At 36.9% G+C, this 12,015-nt stretch overlaps 1 protein-coding gene across 5 annotated transcripts in view; it reads right to left on the minus strand.

Moving 5' to 3' along the window:
* Nucleotides 1–7,892, minus strand: part of LOC145692111 (uncharacterized) — a 47,462-nt gene extending 39,570 nt beyond the window's left edge. The window contains exon 1 of one of the 5 annotated variants that reach the window (XR_014132615.1): nt 6,777–7,864. The gene's annotated coding sequence lies outside the window, so the exon portion shown is untranslated. Of the gene's footprint in view, nt 1–6,761 lie in introns of all 5 variants that reach the window. The other 4 variants (XM_081767420.1, XM_081767412.1, XM_081767408.1 and 1 more) reach the window with 4 other exon arrangements.
* Nucleotides 7,893–12,015: the final 4,123 nt, after the last annotated feature.

Below are 12,015 nucleotides of genomic sequence, written 5' to 3' on the forward strand. Positions count from 1 at the left end.
AAAATTCTGAGTTGGACCCCACCTGGGACCCTGCGGGTGGGCCTTGTACTTTTAAAATGATCAAACAATGTTTTCCTGTTTCGGCATCTGTCTGTCTCTCCGTTTACAACTTCTAAGGGTGGCACCGGACCTTTTGCACACTCTATATATTCATATAACTCGCAGAATATACACATTCGGAAAATTTTTATTACAGTTTCGTAATAGGCGTCATTAGTGCCTTCGATTGGTGTATAAACCTTCTTCCATTTCGATATATATAATCTCCCTTTCATCCCTTGTAAGCTCTAGAAACATCTCAAGAAAAATTAATTACAATAAATAACAAGCGGTAGTATGAAAAAGAAAAACTTACCAAGTAACCCCAGTTTACAGTATATCATACTACTCGTTTGAGTACTTCTCCACAAAAATTAAAACAGGCATTTTTTTCCGTTTAGAATCGCCACCTTCTCTACACAATTTCATTTTAAAAAACATGCCTGCAGTACCAGTGCTTAGTACTAGTGAGAATAAATGAGGTTTCGTACGTACTATCCTACTAAGGTAGCACAATTATTATGCACCCTGTAACCAAGCTACACAAGGCTTAATTTGTCGCGTTTCAGAAGGCACCGCATTACTGCAAAATACCATATATTCTCTATAGACAAATATGTTCCCTCATCGTGTTGTTCGATACAGTAACCCATGGCTTTCACCCAATTTCAGAAATTCTTCCTCTTTATTAGCATATAAATCAGTGGTCGAAGTGAGACGGCATGCGGTGGTATGCCATACTGCCTCTGGTTTTACAGTGATGAAGACATACCGCCTCTCTGGTTTTCGGTGATCAAGATATACCGTCACTGGAAAGTGAATGCTAATATACATCTTTAATACATTAATTTTTATACACAGTAATTGACTAATAGCTTTGTACGTCAAAGATCTTAAGTTCGCAACACCAACATTTTTATTTTCTTTTTCCTAATACTTTTATTTTGTTTTTAAAATGAGGTATATAGGAAGAAGTTCACCCCTTGCTCCTACGCAAGTACTCGTGTTGGTTGTGTTTGGGGTAGCCAAACGTCCGGACAGTTCGGTTTTTAACTTCCTTCTCCGGTGTCCGGTACGAGATCAAAACCTTATGTTAAATGTCCGGTAATTTTTCATCTTAATAGTCCTATTCTCTGTTCTATTCAGATTATTTTGGAGTGACGAAAGGAATCGTTTGTCGATGAATATGGTTAAAGCAGAGCTTGTAATTCGCTTTGATATCGATCTTGCGCGGAATTTGCTGAAGAGTTGAAGGCAGAAAAATTTACTGAACTTATCAAAACTCCTGTAGGTCAACAAAAGTACATTTTCAAAAGCGCAGCTAGCACTGCTTCATCTTGTGTATACCATAATTATTTTCTTTGTTTTAAATAGTGTATTATTGATGGTAGACTTCAAAAATTACATATGCCGACTCAACCAAAACTGGATTAAGAAAATTTAATAAATGCTTCAAAAGTAACTAAAGTTATTAAATTCGAACTCCGAATCACTCAATTTTATGTGACGTAACGTCTTTCACGTTGTTCACATTTTTGACGAGCAATGATGTCTCAATCTTCAGAGTATAGTACTCCTCGAGGGTGTCCGGTATTTCCATTTTCAAAAGTTGGCAACCCTAGTTGTGTTGGTTGCACATCAGGCTCATATAACAGAAAGGGATGAGTCCGTTAGGCAATGTAATCTGTGTCATGGGCCCAATCCAAACAAAAGGCAGTGTATTGAAAATGTGACTTGTTTAAACTGAGATCGGAAAGTGTTGTTATGAGTTCAAGGGAACTTCTTTTGTGTCTGCAATTATAAAGAAATACATAACTGAGTCCGGTGTTTACGAGAAAAATATAGTGTAAGCTATGAAAAAAAAAAAAAATAAAATCTGTTGTTTTGCTTAAGTGCTTCACTGTTAAATCTGTTCTATTCCATATTGTTTTATAGTAAGCGTTTTATATTTTATTGTGCCATATTCAATTGTTTCTTTCTTATGTACGTCTTCCTTTAATACATATAAATGCCGTGTTTTGAGCATAGGTAGATTTAGGGTTTGTCTGCTGTGGGGAAGGGGTCCTTGAGTTCTCCCGCAGGAAATTATTTAAAATTGTTAATATAAAACTGCTTTCAATCCTTTCATATACAAAGGAGATATTTTTTATTCTTCTCAGAAAGTTGGAGGCGGGGCAGTCTCTCCATTCCCCCCAGCCCCGGAACTACGGAGAAACTCTTTCATAGTTTTGAGTCACTATGTAAATAGAAATACAATCTTTTAGGCAACTTATCTTAATTGTATTTCAACATTTAGATAGACGGTATGTCTAGTCAAAATAGTAATAAAACATACCACCTCTGCTTTATTTCCACTTCGAACACTGATATAAATTACAAAAAACTATACACTGAAATGTCACAGCCAACTGCTCAATGATCAAGTTGAAACACAATCTCAGGAATTTGGTGCGAATTAGGCCGAATTTTCATGTATGTAATAGAAGTGTGCTTTGCTTGCGATTTGGTAGCGTCTAAAGCCGACCATACACATTTTTGGTGATGAATTTTGACATTTTATAAAACAAAATTTTCCAGTCTCGACTTATATTTGTACAGAAAAAAAATTCGTGACCTAAAAGCTAAATTCCGTGACTTTTTCTTGCCTTTCATGATCGATTTCTGATTTCGTGACCGATAGACACCCTGTCAAGCTTTTATCTTGAGTAATAAGGGTGAGAAAACTATTTAGCAATGAGCTAAGAACATTTACAAATTGCCCCAGATGATCCGGCTGTAATATAAAAATTTCCTCAGACATTTCTATTTACCCTAGGATCATGATTTGTACATTCTTCTCTTCAGAATAAAACAAAATTTTTAAACAGTGCCCTTCAAATGTCTCCATCACTTATTTGGGGCGGGTAAATAACGAAAAAAGGAATTTCCTGTTAATTTTTTTTTTTTTTTAAATTTTTACCTCTGTGGACCTAAGGCAGAGATTTGAAACAAGTCTGAAAAATACTGAGGGGTGCACTGAGTAAATGTGCAAAATTGCAATCTTGTAGATGCAAAAGTAAGCCCGCGAAAAACAATATTCCCCAAATACCCCAGATTCCCATATAAAACAAGATCTCAGGTAACAGTTTCCTAAGACATTCCTATTTATCTTAGGAGCATAGTACGTACATCATTTTCTTCAGAATAGAACAGCCTTTCAAACGATACCATTCATATGTCTCCATCTGAGGCGGGAAAATCATGAAAAAAGCTATTTTTTGTTAAAAATATCCTTTTTTTATATAAAAAAAATATTTTTGCCCCTCTGGAACCCACTGTTTCCACGCAGAGATCTGAAAACATCTGAAAATTATTAAGGGGTGCTCTGAATGAGTGTCCAAAATTTCAGTCTTCTGAATGCAAAATTTAACCCGCCAAAATAATAATAATAATAATACGCATAACAAAAAAATCCTTTTAAATTTATGACGTCATCACATACTCAGAACGCAGATAGGCGTGAAAGCATATGTAACGTGTTCTAAAATGCCTCCAGTCTTGAAGAAAACGAAGTAAAAAGCCCTATTGGAGCTTTTTTAATCGAATAAGGAAGATTCTATCCTATCACCTAAAAATAGGTGATATAATTTAAAAGGTTAAGCATTAAGGAAAAAGTACAGCAACCTTTATCAAAATGACACATTTTTCACAAGTTACTGATATTTGGCAGGGGCCTATTTTTAAAAACTCAGAACTAGCTTGCGGCATGAAATACATAAATTTCGCCTAAAGTTATAAAATAAAAAAATGGAGAGGGGATAGGACTTCTCTAAATACGCCCTATTATCTAGGAACAGACACGCATAAAAAAGAATTTTCGTCTTAAATGTCGAAGGTGATTTCTCCGTTGGAAGAGTAAACGATTTTAAGACCCAAACCCAATTTACGAAAAGAAGAAAGCATGATTGCTCCGTTACCTGTTCAAAACGGGATTTTCCCTAATCATCCTTTGCATGACACTTGTTTTCAAACTATACTGTACATTTGAGTCTCATTGTATTATGATTATTAACTTCCATAATCGAAATAACAGAACAGAAACGGGATATTACTTATTTTCATTTTAAATTAATTTATTTCGGAATTCGATTTAAATCAACGATTTTTATTTATAAAATCAAGTGATTTAAATCTTGATGATGACAGACTGATTTAAATCAATCCACCCTGTTTAGGAGCAATGTCAGAGCTTTCCGACTGCGATTCTGATGACTTATTTGATTCTCTGAATCAAAAGCCTTCCTTAGGCACGCTTTCATCGATAGGTAATACAACTGATAGTATTGCATTTGTTCTCAATTGTGATCTTTTTTTGAAATATAATACAATTTTGCTTTCATCTGCCCCAGTCGAGTGGCTTTCCGACATCGGAGGACAAATTTTGACTGGGAGAAGAAACCGTCTGAAGCCTGTCTATCTCAGATGTGTCCTCGGAAAATATGAGAAACATACTTCGGCCCAACCCCCACACCCCTCTGACGGATGAACCCCTCCCTTTGTGTAAGGAAAAGAAGTGACTGATTTCAGCTGTGTTGCCAATTTGTCATTCAGTTGTTTGGTCTTGACGAGTGAAACTCGTAGACTACTTACAATGGCTAACAAGACAGAGCACAGCGAACTTTGTGAAATAATTCATTGTGGCAACGCTTCCGCATCCAACAATTGGAATATTTAGGCCGCAGCAACTTGTCCCTCCTTTATCAAGGGAGGTACGGAAAAACACATATCGACAGCAGCGTCAGAAGGGGCACAATTGAAAAAGAAAGGCTCTAACTGACGATATGTTTGAAACTTTACTACTTTTAAAATCAAGCTACACTAAGGAGAAGAAATGAAAAATCTGACATTTTGCTACTGGTGAAACTGGAACTGCTTCATTTAGCCTCGCAGAGTATTAATAAAAGCTGCAGTGGGGGACAAGGAGGATAAGTTTCTGTTTTTGAACCATGGGAAAAACTGCTCACTTTTTATTAATGTAAATTGCGTTTATTGTAGTCATTTTCAAATAATATAAAAGAGATCGTTTCTTAAACAGTAGCCTAGTACAAATTATTTGTGTTTACTGTTCGCTGTCAATGTTGTACTTAAGGTTTCAAGTGCATGGGAAATCCTGGAATAGAATCTGTTAAGGAAATACATTGAGCTTTCGAGAAAATTGTGTAGTATCTGATCATGTGTACTTTCCTTCGAGATTCTTCGTCGTTTCTGGACTAGTTGGTATTTACTCTGCAAAAATTATATTCATTAAATGCTAGTATTTTAGTTACATGTATTAACTGATAATTGTTGTTGTGAAAATAATCTAGCAATACAAAATTAAAGAAAAATCCGGAAATTTCAGATATAAATGCGAAAAACAACTGGAGCAAAATGAAATGGATAAATTTTATTTGGTTAGTGAGCATATTTGTGTTTTCTGGTTGATTTGCAATACTTTTGTTTAGATAAGGTTTGTTACAAACCTCAACACACATCTTCCAAAGAAAATATTTTATATATAGAAAGACGTTTGAGAAACAGTCTTTGAGTAAGAACCAGAAAACACAAATATGTTCAATGAGCGCCAAAACAGATATGCACCCTTAATCTACAAAATTCAACTGTCCTTATCTAATCTACAATTGTACAATACCCCCACCCCTGGTCCATTACTATAATTAAATATCATATTATAAGTTCATTTGACAGACGACTGTTCATTTATATATGAAAATTCTTGGGTAGCAACTTGCACCTAGAAAAGTACCCTAGGCACTTTGATCTGTACCTGTAACTAGGAACATTGGCTAGCTACTACCGTTTTCTAATCTTCCTAGGGTGAAACAGAGAGTAGTTTAAAGTCTTACCGAGTACACTAATCTAACCTAGCGTAATAATTTTTAACGTTTTAACTGCTTTGTTGCAGGTTTCAAACTGGAGGGGCACGTCTCAACGTACGTCCAGCTTGGCCCTGCCCCGAACCAAATAGATGCAGTAGTAGATTGTAATCTGAGCCATAAAACGACATACTTTTGGATTTGGGGACCCAGAGTATTTTGATTAAATTTCGTGCTTCCTGCTACATTTCTGTATTTTTTGATGGTTTAGATTAGGATTATTGGATTTAAGGGCCTAGAATTCTTTGCTTAAAATTCGCACTTTCTTCGTATATTTTCTGTGTTTGTTTTTTGATGGCTTAGGCTAGGTTAGGTTATGTTAATACTTAGTAATTACCCTTACGTAACATCAATTCATTTCTGCGGTAACCATTGTGTTTACCTGATTTTGTCCCATCACTCCCTCAATTATCCCTAAACCCAGATTGGCCCTGCCCTAAACCGAACAGATGCAGTAGTAGATTGTAACCTAAGCCATAACATCTTAGATCCACTTGGTAGCACAAAGGCCTTAATTGTTTTCATGGCATATATGTTTGCAAACATGTTATAAATTCGTGTGAAGTTGGTACTGTGAAAAAACATAGTGTCTAGAAAGTCATGAGGGGTAAGTAATGAAAGTATTGTTATTTTCGAATGATTTTTAGTGGAACCCTTCAACTTTATCTACTCCAAGTGACGTACATGCATGCGATAATAAGTAAGGCATAATGGTAGTTTCACTAAATAAATTTGCTCCCGTATTCTAAATCAGCATGAATAGTATTGCTATATCGTAAAATGCAATATACTGACTTTTTAACATACCAAAGACATACTTACTTCCTATGCACAAATTTATTTGACTTTTGCACCCTTGTTTACTTTCTGCGTTTCTGCTTTCAGTACTGAATTTCTATCTTCTTCTTTTCTCCAAAACCACCTATGGTTATAAATAAGTACCTCGGACATACATTTCTGTAAGCTACGGTTGTTTATCTCCCACAGAGGACATTTGAAATTAAATTGTCCTTATGTTAATGGCGTGCATGTGTAATTTTGGCGCATCACTAGAAATAATTGTTGAAAATGGGTGCAGATTTACTATACGGAGGATCCACAGACTGTAAAATGTACGGAAAAATTGAGGAAGTCTTTAATTTGCCCATTTTATGTCGAAAACAGAACCCATGGAAACTCTGCGGGGCTTCTAACCCGTTCCTACACCTACTCCTATTACTACTTATACTATGGATCCGTATAATAAAACTGCACGAAGAATTGTAATTTTTCAACAATTACCTCTGTTGACCCCTTGAATTTTATCTGTGCCAACTAAGATATTTTATGTCGGCTAGCGCAAATCTTTTAGGAGACAGTAAAAGTAAATGAGTGAATCTTAAGCAGGTCCAAAGGTCATGTAGGCATCCTCGGGAATTCCATAGCTGATGCCACAGCCAGTTTCGGAGATCTGCACGGTACTCCCATTGATCACTCAGTCTCGCCTATAGACCTTTTTCCACTATTTACTACACTTCATTATCAACGCTGGACTGCTTATAATGCCTCATGTTCAAAGGCACGTTGGTACGGGCACCATCCATGTTCTCTCCGTTCTCCATCTTGGTTCATTCATTACACTCTCTCTCCTTCCTACCTCCATTTTCTTCTCCGTAACAGACTTAACATTCTGTATACTCCCCAACGTATATATCTTGTTCGAAAACGCACTATTCCACTTTGTAACTGTGGTCTCGATAATGGCTCCATCAATCATCTCATTTTCTCTTTGTCCTCTCTACCAGTAATATCGCCAGGCATTTCTCGTCATTCTTTATAAATTTCACGGCTCTGATCCATTTAATGTCGATTCGTTAATTTTAACCTTATCTCCACCTGTTCCTAATGCCTATTATCTTTATTTACAACGATCTATGTTATTTCGTATCTTACAAGCATCTCTCTAAAAATTCATCTCATTTTATTATCTTTTTCTTTTGAAAACACCGCCTATAATTGCACGTAGAGCGTTCTTCGCTAAGGCAAGATGTAATCGCAGAAGAAGAAGAAGAAGAAGAAATTAGTGTGAAGTACAATTTTTCGTGCCGTTTTATTATACGGATCCATAATATAAGTAGTAGTAGTAGAAGTAGTAGTAGTACTAGGAACGGGTTAGAAGACCCGCAGGGGTTGGTTAGATTCTGTTCTTTTCATGAAATGGGCAAATTAAAGACTTGCCCAATTTTTTCTGTACATTATAGCAAAACTGCATCCTGAATGCAATGACGGATGGTTTTTCATTCTCCAACTGCCATTTATGAGTGAGTACCAGACCTTAGGATTCTTTGCTTTTGTTTCATTTGCTTTAGGCCGTGCCTCAATTGCTTTCGAATGCGATTGCGAATTTTCCAGCACGTGTAAACATAAGCGCCGACACGAAGAAAACATTGGGGGGGGGGGATCAACTACTCTAAATAGGAACAATGGATGTAGGGTTAGTTGATTGAAAACCAACTGGTTTTAATCAGTGTGGATTTAGACTCCTTGGGTGGTATTCAGAGAGAATTCGTTAACCGAAGGTTAGTTACAGCCTAGTTAGTAAGCATACTAACTCTTTACTAAGGAAGGTGCCCCTTTTTGGTATTCAGAGTACAACTAAACTGATGATTTGGGTATGATTAATTTATAGAACCCCAATGCATCGGTAAAATAAATGTGGCAACTACGGAAAAGTAGATGAGCGCATGCGTAGTCTGTAAAAATGAAAATACATAAATTACGAAATCCGAAATGTTGTGTCGCACACTAAACCGTGGGTAAAAGATTAGTCTCTGCTCTAGATTAACTAGTCACATGTGATTAACTTCGTCCAATACTACGTTCTAATCAGAGACTCTGAATACAATTTTGATAACCATCCTTTAGTCAACCTTGTAGTATGGTGTTAATCAGACGTCAAAACGACCCTGCATAAAGCCCCTTGTAGCCTAATCCACCCACCCCCCAATACAGACCCAGCCATCACACACATAAGAGAGGAGAAAAGTTATCCCTGTCTGGGATGAAATTTTTCTCTTGCAGGGGGATAAAAATTTCTCAGAGGAGAAATTCCTGGCATGCCCTCGTCAATTAGCACACTAGGACGGGCCTCCTGTAGTTATAAGGAAATCGACGCAAAAGGCAGTAAGATAACATTTTTCATACCTTTTCTTTCCACATGACATTTTCGACTCGAGACGACAGTGTAAGTCTTGATCAAGGACGGATTCCTGAGGAATAGGGTAGCAGTGAGTTGTAACACTGCTACTTAGGGTTACTTTAGTTTTATTATGTAGACTTGAACTTTTGCAGCACTGGTGCTTGTGCAATTGGAGGTGGCGAGCGACCCTTCCCTCAGGGTCCGCCTACAAGTCTCTATACCTTCCCTACAGGATAAAAATTGTAGACTTTTCCCTCTGACACTCTCCGTCTCCCTATTAACATGTCCTACCCATCCACACCTTTAGGTCCAAATCAGTCTCGGTGGTCAGTCTCTCTGTTTATTGTTAATTTCACTGGGATGCATTTGTTTATAGTCTTCCATCTTTTCATATAACTAACAGTCCTCGCCTAAAAGATGTGTGGTGTAGTGTGCGACGCAATATTTCCCTGTGGAAAAGCCTGGAAATGTACGTATTGCAATCGGGAATCTCGCCCGAGTCTCCCGTTTAATCAGTAAGACGCTGGAAATTTTATTTTGTGAGGTGTTCAAAACACAAGAGGGGGAGCATTTAGAATAGTGATACATATTTTTACAGTGGCGTAACAAGACGAGGGGCAAGGGGGCATTGCCCCCCTCCAAAGTTCTGGTAGAAGTTATTGGGGGAGCCGAAGGCGCCTAATGATTACTTTGCATTTTTTTAAAAGCCGATTCAAGAATGAAAAGTTTATGTACAAAAGCAGTGTTTTGTATGCTCTGCCAAATCTTCGACAAAATATAGAGTACAGTGCCTTGTATTATTACAACTAATGAACAATTTTTCTGTTCCTTTTATGTTGATTGCCTAGGACACCTTTGATACAATAAAATAAAGAAATAAAAATTACCTATATGACTGCCAAGCAACGATATAAACATTTTCTTAATCCTTTGTCGCCCCTCATTATGTACGGGCGACATAATGCTTCGATAGAATAAAAAAGGAAATAATGTTACAATGACGGAGCATTGTAAATATATTAATTATTCCTTTCGCCGCCCCTGATTGTATAGGGGCGCCTTTGATAGAATAAAAAAGAAATAATATTGCGCCAAGGGGCGCTGTAGATGCATTAATTATTCATTTTGTCGCCCCTGATTGTATAGGGGCGCGTTCGATAGGACAAAAAAGGATATAATACTGCACCAAGGGCGCTGTATATATATTAATTATTCATTTTGTCTTCCCTGATTGTATAGGGGCGTTTTCGATAGAACAAAAAAGGATCTCCTCAGCTGCCGCGCAGGAAACAGACCCCGAAAAGACTAGAACACTCGCTGACATCCGTGAAAAATTACCAATTCAACACCACAGAACAGAAATTACGCGCAGCCTATTATGAATGTTTGGACAATATAATTTGCAAAATTGAGTCGATTCCATCAGCCTGAACTGAAGAAGTATCGTGCAATAGAGGATGTAATTCTGGAAGGTAATATTTCTCAAGACATTAGTGACATTTTAAAAGAATACAATGTCAATCCGGACCGACTACAACTACAGATACAACAGTTAATCACCACTATTTCTACTTCAAAAACTCTGAGAGACCTGCTTGAGAACTTCAAGAAACTCTGTAAAGAAACAAGAGATTTGTTTCCGAAGTGTTGAAAATAACTCGTCTCTTGCTTGTCATCCCGGCGACATCTGCAACTGCCGAGAGAAGTTTCTCAATGTTGCGGCGTCTCAAAACTTATCTGAGGTCCACAATGACCCAGGCAAGACTGAACCATTTTGCAGTTCTTAATGCATACCCAGACAGGCTTGACTCACTGGACGTGAAGGAACTATGTAGAGAATTCACAAATAGGTCCTACCATGCGACTGTCTTCGGAAAAGTGTGAATTCTGCTCTTTGAAGTGTGCAGTTTTTGTATCGAAATGAGCTATAGGATCACAGTGGCTCGTTATTTTTTACATTGAACATTTAATCAAATTGAAACTAAATTATTCCGTTCTTTTTAAATATATTAAAAGTTAGATGTTACGTACGCAAGGGCTCAAAAAACGGCTTTTTAAAAAGTTTTTTTTTCCAGCGCTTTTATGCTTGTCAAATTTTGAACTTTTTTTTTTTTTTTTTAATATTACAACTTTAATGAAGAAAGTTCTTTCCACCTTTGTTCCCCATTATAAGAAGGAAAAGAGACTTAATTACTGCATGCTGAAGGAAATAAATATCAGAAGTTCAACAATCAAGGATAATCGATCACTCATAAGAAAAAGATGGGCAAATATATTAACCCTTTGGGGACTTTTGGTACAGATCTGAACCATGGTGTCGACCTTCGGAATTTGCTTTATAAATCTCTAGTAAAGCTTTTCACACCGTGTTTTTTGCATTCATTCAAGCGGGAAAGCATCAAAGAATGTTTCATAGACATTTTGCAGTCACGCTTGCGATGCCTGGGACCAGTGACGTCACAAACATGGACGAAGGAAAAAAGAAAAGGATAAATTTTAGAGCTTTTTTTTTAAAAAAAAAAAAACAATCCTAACACATCGCTATTAATCCTAGGATCATGGTCCATACCTAGTTGTGTTCATAAAGAAATGTTTCCAACTATACCACTCAAATTTCCCTATTATATACAAGAAGCGGGAATATCCCGCCCAAAGTGGAAAAAGGGGATTTTTTTAGATCTTTTCTTTTTTCGGGAATTCCTCCCCTGAGGGACATGTGAACGGTACCATTTAAAACCTACCACCATTGCAAACAAAAGGTACAAACCGTGATCGTAGGGTAAATAGTGATTTTTCAAAAAAAAAAAAAAAAAAAAAAAAAAACCTAAAAATGTGTAATAGGCAGAAAAATTCAATGTGTTTAGTAAAGTAGCTACAGGTCAT

This window comes from Thermobia domestica, chromosome 1 (assembly GCF_964235325.1).
Source record: "Thermobia domestica chromosome 1, izTheDome1.hap1.1, whole genome shotgun sequence".
In the NCBI taxonomy this organism is placed as follows: domain Eukaryota; kingdom Metazoa; phylum Arthropoda; class Insecta; order Zygentoma; family Lepismatidae; genus Thermobia; species Thermobia domestica.